Source organism: Passer domesticus, chromosome 1, assembly GCF_036417665.1.
Source record: "Passer domesticus isolate bPasDom1 chromosome 1, bPasDom1.hap1, whole genome shotgun sequence".
NCBI lineage: Eukaryota > Metazoa > Chordata > Aves > Passeriformes > Passeridae > Passer > Passer domesticus.
Window position 1 is genome coordinate 47,372,146 of NC_087474.1, and position 15,115 is coordinate 47,387,260.

General features: G+C 42.2%; 1 long non-coding RNA gene across 1 annotated transcript; it reads right to left on the reverse strand.

Annotated features, from left to right (window-relative positions):
• Positions 1 to 212: 212 nt before the first annotated feature.
• Positions 213 to 753, reverse strand: LOC135287969 (uncharacterized). The gene is made up of 3 exons (XR_010351375.1): positions 618 to 753; positions 425 to 502; positions 213 to 271 (listed from the first exon to the last, which is right to left on the reverse strand). It is a non-coding gene; the product is annotated as an uncharacterized LOC135287969 (long non-coding RNA).
• Between the last annotated feature and the right edge of the window lie 14,362 nt (positions 754 to 15,115).

A 15,115-nucleotide genomic window follows, 5' to 3' on the forward strand; every position in this document is an offset into this window, starting at 1 on the left:
TCACCCTTGCAAATTGACCTGTGTTCTTTGGAACAGAATGGCCAGAGACAGACAGTGATGTGTGGTATGGGGTAATGGGTGGTTGGTGCCCCTGGGGAAAGGAAAGTTTCTTAGAATAGTCAAAAAGTTTTCTGGCTCATGGTTTCTCAGCTGGAAAGAATGGAAGTGAAACATTAGTGACAGGACTAACACAGTACATCCCTGAACACATTCCTGCTTCCTAGCTTTATTCCTGGTCAGTTTTCACAGGCTTGGCTAAATATGAAAGTTCCTGAGGAAAAAAGGGAAATGAATAAAAGTCTCACTTCTCTCCCATGCTCACTGCAGATGCTGTGTGTCTCTGTGCTTGCAGAAGGGTGACAGATACAGCTCTCTCCTAACAGCTCTGCATGGACAAGTGCAGTGTGTCTGCTAGGATACTCACTGTCCAGTGCTCTGTAAATCATCCATGGGAGCATCACAGGGGGCTGTGAACTGGCTTGCTGCTACTGGAGGAAACAAGCTGAAACAGCACATAGACAGTGCCCTGATTTACAAACATTTCCTGTCTAGGCCAAGGACACATCTGCCTCTCCCTCTACAAGGAGCTGATTTCTCTTCTGTCTACTCTCTCTTGCCTGTACAAGTTCCAGTCATTAGTAGCTCTCATTGTTCAGCTCCTGAGATTTGTTGCCATCGCTGTGACGCTGTGGACCTTTTCTACATATTCATGTCCTGAGCAAAGACAGAATGCACTGACACTTTCTGCTCAAGTTGTTTCTGCATCTGTACATGCTCACAGTGTTTTCTGTGACTCGTCACTCACATCTGTTCCAAAGCTAACAGGAATCACTGTGAAGTTATTCTTCAGTGAAGGGAAAGGTGGACTCAGTTTTCTCAATCTTGTCTTGCACAGCAGTGCAAGAAATAGAGCCCCAAACCTGCAAAATGATGGTATTAAAGGCACACCCCTACTAGGGGTGGCAGCTCCAGTGAAGGCAGGAAGTTCAAAACAACAGGTTATTCCTGATGGCACAAACCTCTCTCCTCTGCGTCTTATGGCTTACCTTTTTTTCTTAATTTTCTCTAAGGTGAGCCCACCTGACACACTGACATAGAGTGAACATGTTTGCTTTTGAGTACATTTGCTCTCAGCCAAGGTCCAATGCAGGATAGTTGCACTTTTGAGTGTTTTCCATCAGGAATATTATTATGTGGTTATATGGTGTATATGGAAGTCATGATACAGCCCTGTAGTCTGGTATATAGGGAGTCTTTTTAATCTTTGCTTTGTGTCAGAAATGTGGATGAATGAAGCCATCTTCCATAAAAAAAAAGACTTTTGAAAAAATCCTCACACCATTTAAATCTACCTGAATGTGCAAATGCACTGATGATCTGGTGCACACTGCCTGTATAGACAAGAAATTGTACTGTTGATGAATTAGATATACAGAGAATCTGCACATGCTCTGAGTAAAATGTCACTGATTTAATTCTGGTGAAATAAAGGATACATAGGTTGTACTGAGGATGAAATGATGGTAGATGATGGCTAGATAAATCAGTGAAATATCAAACTATGTGATACTGTTTTTTTAAAAATATGTGAGCCTGACCATCTCCTGGGGGAATTGTTGGATTCAGGATATTGTGTTAGTTAGACTTTTGGTCTGACCCACTATCTTCACTCTTCTGTGTTTAATAGCTTCAGCATAATTGTTTACACTTCTTGTTTGAAGAAGACTTGCAGAGTATGAGCAGTCTCAGGCAAACAAAATGTGTCTCTTGGTCAAGAGCACAGTTGCATTTTTATGTTAAATCATCTCAAACAGGGTGGGTGAATTTTTTTCCTTCCCGAAGGTAAAAGAGAGGCACTTTTTAAGAACACTCTGGCAGAAATACATGAAAAAGAGTGGCATGAATTGCATTTTGGAAATGATTCTTTGTCAGCTATGGAGGGCACAACCAGACAGCTGCCTAAACATAACTGTTTAAATTGTAAATCATAAAACTTAGGAGAGATGATTTTTTTTTTTTGTAGTGACATTTGTCAGCTACTCTGTTTTAATGGCAGGGAAAGATCCAGCACAGGTCCAAGATCTAAGCTGTACCATGCTATAGATACAAGATGAAGAGTATGCCACTCAAATCATGCTTTTCCTGAGTGTATCTGGGAAGTATTTCTGGCTAGTTCTTGCTTTATGTCAAGTGTTGCTCTTGCCCCAGTGTTGAAATTTGCTGAACTGAAGTCAAGTGTCCTTGGATATATCTCATCTGTAATGCCATCCAGTGAACACCAGTGAGAGGCTGATGGTTGTTTATTACCCCCTGGGAAATTGCTCTGGCTAATTTATGTAGGGAGCTCTGCTAGATGGGTAAGAATGCAATCCCATCAGTCTCAGTGTAGAGGGGGAGGATTAAAAGACAGCCTCATCTGCCATGAGAAAACTTCTCTCTGACATCTGGGCCATTAAAGCAAATGACAGGTTTTACTGCAGTGTCCATCTCTTGGAGGGACATTGACAATTTGCTGCTTAAAACCCAAGTCACAGCAGAGCACTTAGGTGACAACTGAGACCTTGGCATCAACAGCCAATATTGATAATATACAGCACAAACTCATCAGGAAAGGTGGAAAATGGCACAAAGACATGCCTTGTTGGAGTAGGTCAACAAATAATGCTTCCTGTCTGTTGTGCTCCAGGGAGAGAACATTTTTGCTCTGCGTGTGCTAAAGACAAGGAGGTACCAGCCATTATTCTGTTTTTTTTATTTATTCCTGACAAACAAGATTTATGAATTAGAACACTTGCTTCATTACTGAAAGGATCTATCTGCTCAGTGCCCTGACACAATGATTTCCTTCTAAGATTTTGTGCCTATGCATTTCCTAGCCCCATTTGTACACTGTCTTGTCAGTCTAATAAATCATTACAGATAAGTAAATCCTTCTCTTAACCTTCTGGGTTGATAGCATTGCTAACATTTCTGAACATATTAGTCCCAGACTTTCTAAAAGGAAAGACATGTTGCTTTGTTGTGCAGCACAATAAATACAAATTGACTCTTTCAGGTCAAATTGGTAGTTTTTAACCCTTTGCATTGCTTGCACACAAAGTCATTTAAGTGCTCCATCAAAGCTTTGAAACTACTTCTGAAGTGCATGTGTGCATCATCATATTTGAGTATTTTATCACTGAATACAGATATTGAACAATACATTAAGCTTCTTAGCAATGTCACAAACTGTAAAAAAAAAAAAAAAAGAAAAAGGAGTCTGTATTTTTAAAGCCTTTGAACTCCTCTCTCTACTAGCAGAGTAATTTAGTAAACAGAAATATGGCATTCAGATTGCTTTAGTTTTATCATACTTCTTTTGCCAAACAGCTACAGGTCTGCAACATGATTAAATTAATTTGACTTAGAATATGAAAATACAGCCTGGAGGTTAATGGAGATTCATATGGAATGAAAATGGAAGTCAAACTGCACTGCAGAAAAATTGCAGCAGAGACAAAAACATTCTGTTTGGGGGAAAAAAAAAAACCAAAACCAAGAAACATCACATTGCCTAAATAAACTTTTCAATATTTCTCAAAGAAAAATTATATTTTGGGGTTTCACAGGATTTTTTTTTCTTCCATAATGCTCGAGTGCTCAAACAGTGATGGGATTCTATTTTTCTAGCTCACAGAAAGGTAGCCACAACTTTTCTCTTCTGTCCAGAGACAAGATAACTTGTTTTAATTTCTTTACTATGACCTTTTAACAAATATGCAAGACAAATCTCTCTTGCCCACCTTTCACAGAGATGTCTCAACCCCCCCTTCAAAGTTTCATGTCTCCTTTGATGTCTGTGAGTAGCCAGCTAACCAAGCTGTGACATGAATCTGTGACATGAATTTATTCATGGAGACAGGAACAAGTCAGGAATACAGACATTCCCTTAAGCATTAGCTCTTTATCAGAAAGCCAACCATGAGTTTATCCCTGACAGTAAGTTGAAGTGAGGCCTTAGGTATGTTGATTACCTCTTCCTTTTTGTTAGGGATTCTTTTGCAGCTTCCTAGGCTCAGATGGCCCACACAGAGATGAACTGCTGCAGCAGTTTGCCTTTACAGCAGTAAGTCCTTTCTGCTGGAAATCTGGGGGGACAGGATGGCTGCATAGCTAACCAGGGGTCAGATTCTGATATACTTTGAAGGCAGGAGGACTTAGGCTGGGGTGATTTAATTAATTTCCCTGGCTTGCTCCAGTAACAAGGTACCACACACTGTGAGCACAGGTCACCCATAACAAGAGCAGTTGCTATAATTAGCTGTCATCATTCTGAAATACAAACACTAAAAAAAGGTCTCCAGGCAGGATTTTTTCCCCCATCTTTTCTCCTTTTTTTTGGCCTCACCCTTTCAGATGAATAGGTCTTCCCTGAAATACATCAAAAGACTGTCAAGTCATGTTCCACAAGGTTTCTGATCATACTGGACTTTCCCAGCAGTGAATCTTTCAACCCAGTGCATTTCTTAAGGCTGAGACACATCTCCTTATCTTTCCTCTTTCAAGGTATCCCATGCATATTTAATGTTTCCTGGGACTTCATCTATATCCAATTTCCTCTGCATGTCTTGGTCTAAATAGTTGTCAGGTAGCTGCCATTCACAGGACTTTTATTCTATTTTCTGGATTTTCCAGTGTCGGGTGTGCCAATGCTTCCACTTTAGGAGCAAAACTTATCCAATGCTGTCCACAGAGGTTGTGGAAATGATGTTTGATATACTCCATCTCTATTAATCTAATTGGCTAGTGATGAGTGATGAACATAAAATATGCAATGTTCACATCTTAGAGATAATTTGAAATGGAGGATGAGTATGCTTCCAAAAAAAACAAAGTGAAAGGTAGATGTCTGGTGCCCCACTGCACAGGCATCAACATGTTCCAGAGCTTGTTGAACTTTGGGCAAGGAGACTTTACAAGTGAAAGCTGTTCAGACTGTGGTGTTGCTCTTGCCTGTGATCTGTCTGCAGGGAGGAAATAAGCATTGGGTGTTTGAGGTATGTGAGAAGTGTAAGTCTCCATGGGATGCTGTGGCTCCTGATTGTCAGACCGCTAGAGCAAAGAAGGTGCTCGACTCTGTGACCTGTAACTTTGAGCAGTAAGCATGCATTTAACTTGCTGGTGGCAGAGGAGATGAACCTCCATTGAAAACACAGGTATTTACAAACCTTAATGAAATTGCAGCAGCCAGAATTCTGAATGTAGAGTCAAAAGATTACCCATAGCAATAATTAGTTATTGCTTGTATTTTTCACTTTGAAAAGGAAAGATAAAATTAATGACAACAGGATCTGATTTTGTAAGCTCTAATGCATGAAAATATCTGCATGTGAGTTCTGCTGAATTTTACTGGAAAAAAACCCCAGAAGTTATATAAGGCAGAAGTAAATCTGGAGAAGCATTAAATCAATGACATCCAATGAAAGTTACTGCATACTACTTTCACTGCTCAAGGACAAATAAAAAATAGAGATCTCTTCTACACTATCTGGGTCAAAGATGCACAAGACAGCAGTTGTGCCAGCCAGGGTCTCAGAGGTTGCTTGCCAGTGATGTAGAGGCATCTGGCAGATGCCAGCAGAGTTAGAGAAGGGCATAAAGCTGCTCTGTGGAGGTAGGTGCCCAGATGTTAGGCAGTGAGGCCTGGATTACCCTCCACAGCTAGAAGGAGACAGGACAAGCTGGCAAAGCAAACTTCCTGGTATACAGTGTGCCTGACACCTGTGTGTTTTGGAATGTGGACTATTTAACTGCCTGCTAGACCCTCCTTCCTCTGGATAACAAACCAGGTTAAGGTCTGATTTTCTACTGTCAAAAACTGGAGTGAGAAAATTTGATATTGGTACCAAGAAAAAGAAGGTTAAAAACACCGACCATTTAACATACAGTGATGTTTTTAGCTGGTATATTTTTTGGATGGTGGCAACCCAGAAGTCTATCAAAAAGTGGAATATAATGCTCTCTAAAAAGTTGAAATACTCAATACTATCATACTCTCAGAATTGCATTACTAGTAGCACTTCACACTAACATTATAATCATTGCCATGAAGCTGATCATGCATGCACTTTAATAATCGTTATTGTGTCTGCTACTGCATCTGTAGACACACTATGCTTATATTGGAGTTTTTTAATAAGTTTGAAGACTATTTGAGTCATTCGATGCAGACATGTTGTACTAGCTGTGGAGGAATTTCTAATGAACTGTTTTCTGATGAAACTTGAAGGCTTCTAACAAGCAGAACATGACATTCACACTCTCTGACATAATGTTATAATGCCTCAAAACTTTTCTGTCATCTAGGCAATGGAGAACACTGCTCTGTTAGTATTTGTATTCTTCATTCCTCTCTTCAGTGAATCTTCTGGTACTCATTTAATCTTATTCCAACCTTTTTTTTTTAGTATGTGAATGGAATAGTCCAGAAAAGTCCCAGAGATGGATCTTGGGTCAGGAACATGCTCTGATAATTTTGGTACCATCAATAGTATTGTGAACTCCTTATGCTTTCCCATTAATGCATCCTAATTTACTGCTTGACTGACTTAAACTCCTACTCTCCATCCTCTCTTGAGGTTGTCTGTAGGATTTCTTTAGCACTGTTTTTATTCTCATTAGCTGGCAAAGACTAAAGTTGAAGATTCCTCTTTGTTTTGTAATGACAGCAAAACCCCCTTGGGCTGTAGAACCAGACGAGTATGTGACAGTGTGCAACAATCCAGACCCAGACAAGACATTGGTTGTTGTCCTAAGAACATATGAGACTCTCACCCCTCTAGCCTGTGTGGTTTTATACAGAATTTCTGTTTCACTTATTCCTACCAGACACCCAAAGAATTTCTCTCAAATGCAGAACATTCTAAACCCTTGGGAGACCAAATCAGGGATGTAATTTGGACACCGAACGAAGGCCATCCAGAGGAACATTAAGTAACTGTCTCCACAGCACTCCATGGAGCAAAAATCCAGCAAAGATGATGGAGAAAGAATGTTCAACATAGTCTACATATTGCCTTTGTATGAGACCTAACTCAATGTCTTTCTACTTTTGTTAACAAATTCTAGGTTAAGACAGAAAAAGAAAAAGCAATATGAGTATAGAGAAAACTCCAAATTTCCCTCTGTTCCAGTGGGTACTTAAGCCTGTTTAAGACAAAGTTTTTTCCACAAATTACTTATTATACACTCTAATAATGGAGCAAATACCGCTGCATTAGTGCAGTCCTTTGCCTGGGTACAATAGTTCCATGAAGATTAGCTTTGGATCACATAATTTCGGTTTTACTGAACCTGGGATGAAGGTAGGGGATTGTCTCAATTGCACTGTATGGCCTTTGAGTCATGCTCTGTCGTCAAGCTGTAGCAGCTTCAGTCTCTAATTTCCCTTTCTGCCCTTGCTTGAGTAAAGCTTGGCCCTGATTTAAACAAGGCAAAGTGCTGTCATTAATGCAGCTGCTATTGATGTCCGTGACATGAGTAGTTTATTCTGCAGATGGCATTCAGAGTGGCATTGACTTTTGGGTTGCTCTCAGCACCCCATCCATCAGCTGAGCACTGCATCAGCAATGCTCTGACACTTATTAAATTTAGAGGGCTTGGGATTTTTTAGACAGCTTTATCTGTCTTGATGGCTTACAGAGAACACGTGTTTTTGTCCTACCAACAAAACAACCACTCTATTTTTCTCGCTTGAACATCTTTGGGCTAGGAAAGGGCAGGGCAAGATTGCATTCTTAGGCAGAAGTACAGAGGCCAGGTGAGTGAGACACAAACCAGATTAGTGGACCCTGTAGATGTCTGTGCTGAGGCAACAGGGTTGTGGGGTAAGACTTTTAGAAGCTCTGAGTATGTCTCTTGATGACTTGACTTCAAGGTGAAGACAATTTTCTAAAAGCTGAGGGATGGAAATGTTTGGAACCAGGTGGTAGAGCTGTAATTTGCTAAGCAAGGAGCAGAGCATGAGAGCCTTTCCTGTGATTTGAGAGGGAGCTGAACTGGATCCTCTGTCCTAGGACAAAGCCTCCCAAGTTACTCAGCGACAGCTTTGCTCTAGAGATGCTCTTCTTTCCCTGCCTCTTTCTTTCCTCATGTGCTTCCCTTATTTCATTCAGAAATGACCAGAAGAACAATGAGAGGTCCCAGGCAAGTAAACCCTTGCACACACCTTTGTGCAAGGCAGTACCTGCTCCCCAGCCTCCCGTGCTGCTCCAGGAGCTGCATCCACGCTGCTCCATCTGTTCAGCTGGCCTCTGACAGCCCATCTCTCTCATGCTCATCCTCCCTGCTCTTCGGTGGCCTCACAGCTGTGCTGTGTTGGTCCCACTCTCACCACCAGTTTCCCAACAGATGTTCCCTTTGCAGTTTGCTAGCCGAGGTGGGGAAAGGTCACTGGCGCGGCAAAGTAGAGAGGGAGACAAGTGATGTCATCTCTGACAGGCATTCCTGCCCCTCTCTATGGGCTCTGGCCAGTCAGGACAACAAGGAGAGCTGTGCATATGGGATCAGGCAGCCAATCCACCTGTCCCTTTTCTACCTTGAACATGGGTTAACTGAGGTCCAGGAGGAAAATTGCTTTTGATACAGGCACTGGGATAGCTGTGAACAAGGAGGATTGTGGATTTTCTTGCACTTGCCAAAGCAAATAATCAAATCATTGCTCATCCAGACTTCTCAGCTTTTTTTCTGCCCCTTTATTCCATATTTTCTAGGTTCCCCAAGTGGCCAAACTTTTTTCAGGTATCTAGGTTGATGGGCTGGCATCACAGTCTGGCTGCAAGTGCCTCCTGTCACAAGGGTTTGCCCTCTTCAATTTAGTCCCTATGGAAATGAGCCTCAGAGGATGTGTCCACCTACCTAAAGATGCTTTTGCCAGCATCAGTCACATCTGACAGAGGTGTATTTGTCTCAAAGTGTCCTACAAGGCTTATGAAATTGTCTTGTGGAGGAGAGGGATGCATTCACAGAGGAGAGGCTTGTGCTACACTGGCCTCAGAGAGTCACTAAGGTAAAGAGACGCTGGAAACGCTGTTCCTGGGCATTATTTCTAGAGTGGAATCATTGCCATTTAGGAAAGAGGGAAAATTTCCTAATGACTTCCCTACTTTCTTCTGCATTTATTTATAATATTGTTTATAGTAGTTATTTTTGTTTTGGTGTTACAGAGTGGCAAAGATGAAAGCACATATTTTCAGTGCTGTTCAAAAACAAACACTAAAAGCAAAGCACTCACAGGCTAAAGTAATACAGGCCTTGCACAGCTCCCTGCAAAGGTGAGCTTGGTTTAATGGAGCACTCAGGCAGTGTTGGGTGTGTTTTATCTAAATACAGGAGTTCTGCAAAGGAGCCCACAGACTAAGGTATGTGTATCACCGGGATCGGCTTGAATTCAGAAGCTGGTGGATAGCCTCTCTTGCATCTGTCATCTGACCATTCACAAATTTTATTCTTTCTTTAACATATAAGGTGATCTACTGCATTGTGGGTTAGTATCTCTTCAACCTTTCAGGTCATCAAAGAGCTCTACCAGCACCTTTGGATTACGTAGATGAGCCAGAGAGCACATGAGGCTCCTGATGGCTTGTGCTACAGAGCAGTCATGAATTAAATAGGAGATTAATGAGGTTCCCATAATCTGTACCAACATGCAAGAATGTTAAACTGGCTTTCTCTGAGTGCTTTGTGCATTATGACCTGTTATTAATTTTTCCATCTGCCTGAGCTACCCTCAGGGGACCTCCAGCTCCCTGGCTCCCTCCCTGCTGTACTGCTCTCTGGCCAGGCACTGATTGTCAGGCTGTCCCGTCCACCACATGTGATCATGTCCACCACAAAATTGTTTGGACTTAGCTCCAGGGCAGGAAGGTGAGGACAGGGGAGGAGAGCAGGACAGAAGGTTGTGTTTCACTCCTGGCACCAGTGCAGATGTGCTGTGCCTCCAATGACACATTTCCTCCCTTGCCTTGCTGGGAGATGCTCAGCAGGGTCTCTGGGAAGGAAGATGTGGCTCTGGGGATGTCTGATCCAGCTGGGGCCAAGGATCCTTGGGGAAAATGGGAGCAATGGGGAAATGAACTGCCACTCCAGCAGTGCTCAGTAGCAGCTCAAAAGCAGCAGATTTTCCTTTTCACACAGCTGCAGATACAATGTGTGCCTTTCCTTTTGCTAATTGTAAAACAAACAGAGAGACAAACCAACATTGGGGATTTTACTGATTCTCAGCTCAACAACTTCCCATTTTCCAGTGGAAGCATGTATAATTCCCAGAATTTGTAACCAGCTGTACTGCTGTCTGCTATTTTCAATTTCCTTCCCATGATATGGAGGTGCACCCTGCAGATGTGCTTTCATCTACTCCTTAAAGTAGGTGAGTATATCTCACTGTAAATTAGCCAGATTTTTTGCAATTTGTCTTTTGGAAATGATCTGTAGTTTTTTTTATACGTGGCCCTTAGCTGCAAAACCCTCTTAAATCTCTGTCAAATAGATAATAATGAGGAAAATACATTTTTATGCAGCATGGACCTTCTGACTGCAGCACACAGTTATCTCTTCCCTTCCAATGTTCCTGCAGTACATTCAGCTGTCAATCATCAAATGACCTGAAGAGAAAAAGGGAGACAAAGAGGCTGAGGAAAATTCTGGTACTTGAGTGAAAGTACATTTTGCCAAGAGAGATCTAATAAAGCTTGCTGAAAAATGTGCTTAATGGCAAACTAAATTAGCAGTATATGCTTAATTTGGATCTACTTAAAACTGATGTCTTCCAAAGATGCAGCTCTGCATTGAAAAATTCTCATGCAGCAGAATGTCCCTTTTTTAGCTGTCTGTACAGGTGCACACCTGCACCCTTATCCATCTCACAGCCTTAGTGTCCCCTTGGACATTCTGGATGCTGTGGTGCCTGTGAAGACCAGCCAGTGCACATGTGCTGTGCACATCTCCAGGGTGTCTGGGCACCTGCATTGCCTTCTCCCAAAGATGCTGCAGGTGGGAGAGGCTCCAAAGGGGATGTGCAGAAGTCAAAAGCAATGAAAGTATTCAGTGGTGTTGACCAGCTGGTGGCTGCTGAGTACTGCAGCTGCCAAAGTCAGCTGAGGACTGCTACATGTGGGTGGGTATTGGCAAAAGCACGGGGCAGGCAGATGCTGACAGAGATGATGAGAGCAAGCATGGATGTGCCTGTTCCTGATAGAACACAGATTTTTAGGGGTATTGCAACTGGGCTGCATTTCCAAGCACCAGACTCAAGACAGTCTTATCTTCAAGGTGTCCAAGAAAGAATTTTGCAGGGTTGATTTTGGCGTGAGGCAAGTGAGGGGTGTTGAAACATCCCAAATCAGGTTGTTTTCACTCAAATTAAGCTGTCTTACTGTTAGTATGAAGGGTCACTCCACATCTTTCATGTCCTATTGGGAATTTCACTGAAGAAGCTGTGTTTCTGTGAAGATGAGCTGACCACAGAGCACTTCAGACCCTGTCTTGTGATGGACGTGCATTTTCTGAGTGTCCTCAGGAGTCAAAGAAACTCTTCATGCCCCACACAAGTCCTGTGTTGGAATTGCCCTCTGTCATCTAAACCAGCCTGATGCCCTCTTGACAGGCTCCAGAAATAACTTGCAGTCTACATCTGATCAATGAAAAGGAAGATGGGTATTTTCAGTCTCCAGGTCTCTCAGCACCAGTGGGACTTATTTTTCTCTTCTCAAAGTCTCATATAAAATGTTTGTCACTCACATGCAATATTGAACACATAACTCACTGTTTGTACATATGCCAGTAACCCTTTAGGTGCCTAAAACTGAAATATTGTTTTTCTGACAATGTGTGCTGTTGTCAGTACCCTATTTTAGTGTTGTAGGATTCTTCTGGAGGCTCAGGTCTGTGGAAAAATCTGATTTCTGTGTTTAAGAAATCACTGAAGCAAGTGATGTGAAAGTGCACACATTATTTCATGGGCATGAAAAGAGGGAAGGAAAATATTAGCTCACACTTTGAGCCTCATAGAGCAGTCCGCCTGTGGTTTCCTTGTCTTTGCTCACCAACCTGACTCATCTGTAAGTACAAAGTTAATTACTGTCTTTATATGGACAAACCTCAGATCAATCTCTCTGTTCCAGACCCATCTGCTCGTGTCCAAATGAAATTTCAGCCTGTCTGTCTGGCATTTCCTCTCGATGTGTCACCCCCGGCTCCAGTTCAAGAAAGCTAAAACTCAGCTGTTCATCCTTCATCACAATTCTTAGCTGTTATCAACAATCTCTTTTGGAGCAGCTCTGCTGTTTGGTAGGTTTCCCATCTCTTGTATTTTTCCAAATATTTTCAGTTTTCTGCTTGGTCTTTCCATCCTCACATTTAGAAGATACTTCTTTAAGCATCCAGAAGAGTGATCTTTAATCTTTTGTTGAATCTCCCAATAAAACTCTCTTTTGTTAGGAGACCAAAAAAACCCTCAAAAAACCAAAGAAACAACAACAAAAGTCAAGAACCTCATGAATAACTGAAATGACTTGTGCTTGCTTTCCTAAGCTGAGGCTCAAATTATTCAGATCCTATTTCTGAAATTTGCTAGTACTGCTATTTAAGCAAGAACCTGGCACTTGTAAAAGCAGTGTGATTTGGAATGGAGAACAATTCCATGATTTTCACTATAAATTCAACTACTGTTTAGATAGAGATTTAATTCTTCCTTCAAAAGCCTCTCATGGCAAGAATCTGATGGCAACAAAAGCACAACATCAGAGTGGAGAAAACACCAGTCCTCCATCTGAAATCAGTCCTTTGGATGCCTGCATTTAGCTGTGATTTGGCATCCTTCTCTGGCTAGTTGTATTAGATCTGTGTCGTGTGCCTCTGAATTTGTGTGTTTTTTCCTTGTATGGGGCTTTGTGGCTACAGCTACAATTTGCAAAGATCAGTGTTTTCTAATTCACTAATTTGCTTGTTGCTGTTTCCATGGTGCTCTCATTTGGCAGGCAGGGAGCACTCTTAACAAGTGCACTGAAGTCAAGCTGGAATTAATTTCTGCTTTTCTCTGTTTCCTTTCCTTGCCCCTCCAGTGAAGAGGTGTGGAAAGGGCTGCCAGAAGTATTTCTCCCAGTTTGGTGGGAAGTAACTGAAGCTGGAACAGGGGCACTCCTGCCCTCAGCAGCACACCCTGTCCCCCATCCTGCAGCAAGCATGTCCTGGAGCAAGAAGGAGGGTGAACCTTCCCACACTGACCCAAACCTGAGGGGGGAACTTTGCGGATGGAGAGGGAAGGCACATCAGAGGTGGCAAGAAGCATGTCAATGAGGCATGGCAGCAAGGTGTGATGTTGACCTGGAAAACAAAGAGGTGCCCCTGTGAGCACAGAACTCAGGGCAGGAGGCAGACACAAGCCCCTGCCACCAGGGGTGTGTCTGTGCATCTCCCAGGTCTGAGGTGATCCCCCATAAGTCTGGTAAGGCAACTAGACAACCTGGTCAAGAAACCTGTTTCATTCCTACTCTTGATGTCAGGGTATTTAACCCTTGTGAAGGTTGTTTTACTAAAATGTAAACTGGTAAGTAGACTGCTACAGGTCTAAGTCCTTGTACTTTCATTCTGATGAATATGTGTATTTCTCCTTAAGTACTCTCTTTCCTCATCGACTTTTTTTCCTTTTTCCTAAACCTGCAAATACAATTTTTTTTTTTCAATCAGACTTATAAATTCACTTCTGTGATACACTGCCACAGTGTCCTTTCTCTCCAAATCTCAGATATGGGCAGAATCTGTCTGGAAAGATGTACAGTGGAAGAGAACAGCAGAGCCAGAGCAGTGATCATTCCCTTGCACTCAGCACTGGTGAGGCCTGACTTTGAATCCCGTATCCACTTCTGGACCCTCACTACAAGAAAGATGTGCTGGAGCATGTCCAGAGAAGGGCAACAGAGCTGGGAGAGAGTCTGGAGAAAACATTTGATGAGGGGAGGCTGAGAGAGCTGGAGTTGTTTAGCCTGGAGAAAAGGAAACTCAGGGCAACCATATTGCTCTCTGAAAATACTTGAAAGGAGGCAGTAGAGAGGTGAGGATCTGTCTCTTCTCCTGCATAACAAGCAAGAGCACAACAGCACAGGCAGCCTGAGGAAATGGCTTAAATTGCTTCAGGTTAAGATTGGATATTAGGATAAATTTCTTCACTGAGAGGGTGCTCAGATATTGGAACAAGCTGCCCAGGGAAGTGGGGAAGTGGTAGAATTGCTGTCCCTGAAAGTGTTCAATGAACGTCTCGCTGTGGCACTTTGGGACATGGTTTAGTGGTGGACTTGGCAGTGCTGAGTTAATGGTTGGCCTCAATGATCTTAGAGGTCTCTTGCAACCTTAATGATTCTACAACTCTGTGGTTTTCATCTTCATGTTGCTGCTTGCTGTTATCACCCAGAATAAACAGCTGCTTTATCAATTTTCTGTCCAGGTGACAGTGTTCTCATTCAAAGCAATTTGAGCTGACTTTAACAGTGAGATTTTGTGACATGGTATTTGATGCTTTGCAAAATCTCTGCATATCATAGTTGCTCTTTTGCTGTATCTCATACAATTTTTTTAATGTTCCTTTGTATCGACTCTCTTCAGTATTCTGTTTGCCTGGTGTCTTCCTCTCCTTCCTTCCACTTTTCTGTGTTCTGCCTTGTGGTTATTGGAAGTGTGGGATTCTCTGCCCCTCCCTTCTGCCTCCCTCACTTGTTTTAAAAAAGTCAAATAATAATGATTACATTATGTTTCAATGTATTTACTTGGTTAATAAATATATTAAGAGAATTTATTAAATACAGAGAACATGTTGCCTAGTCAACTCCACATCCTGTAGCACAACCCTTAATTATGTAAATAATCACCCCACAAATAGTCCCTTTGGGTTCAACAGCAGTACATGGACAAGGGAGGATTTCTTATTAAACATTCAAAATTGGGTCCAATGCACAACATAATGAGACTATATTATGGTAATGATGCCTGCCAAGGTAAAAATAGGAGAGGCAGATGGTGGAGGAGAGAAAAATGCTGAATATTTATCCCATTAACAGTGCGAACCAGTTTGAGTCTGAAAATGAGG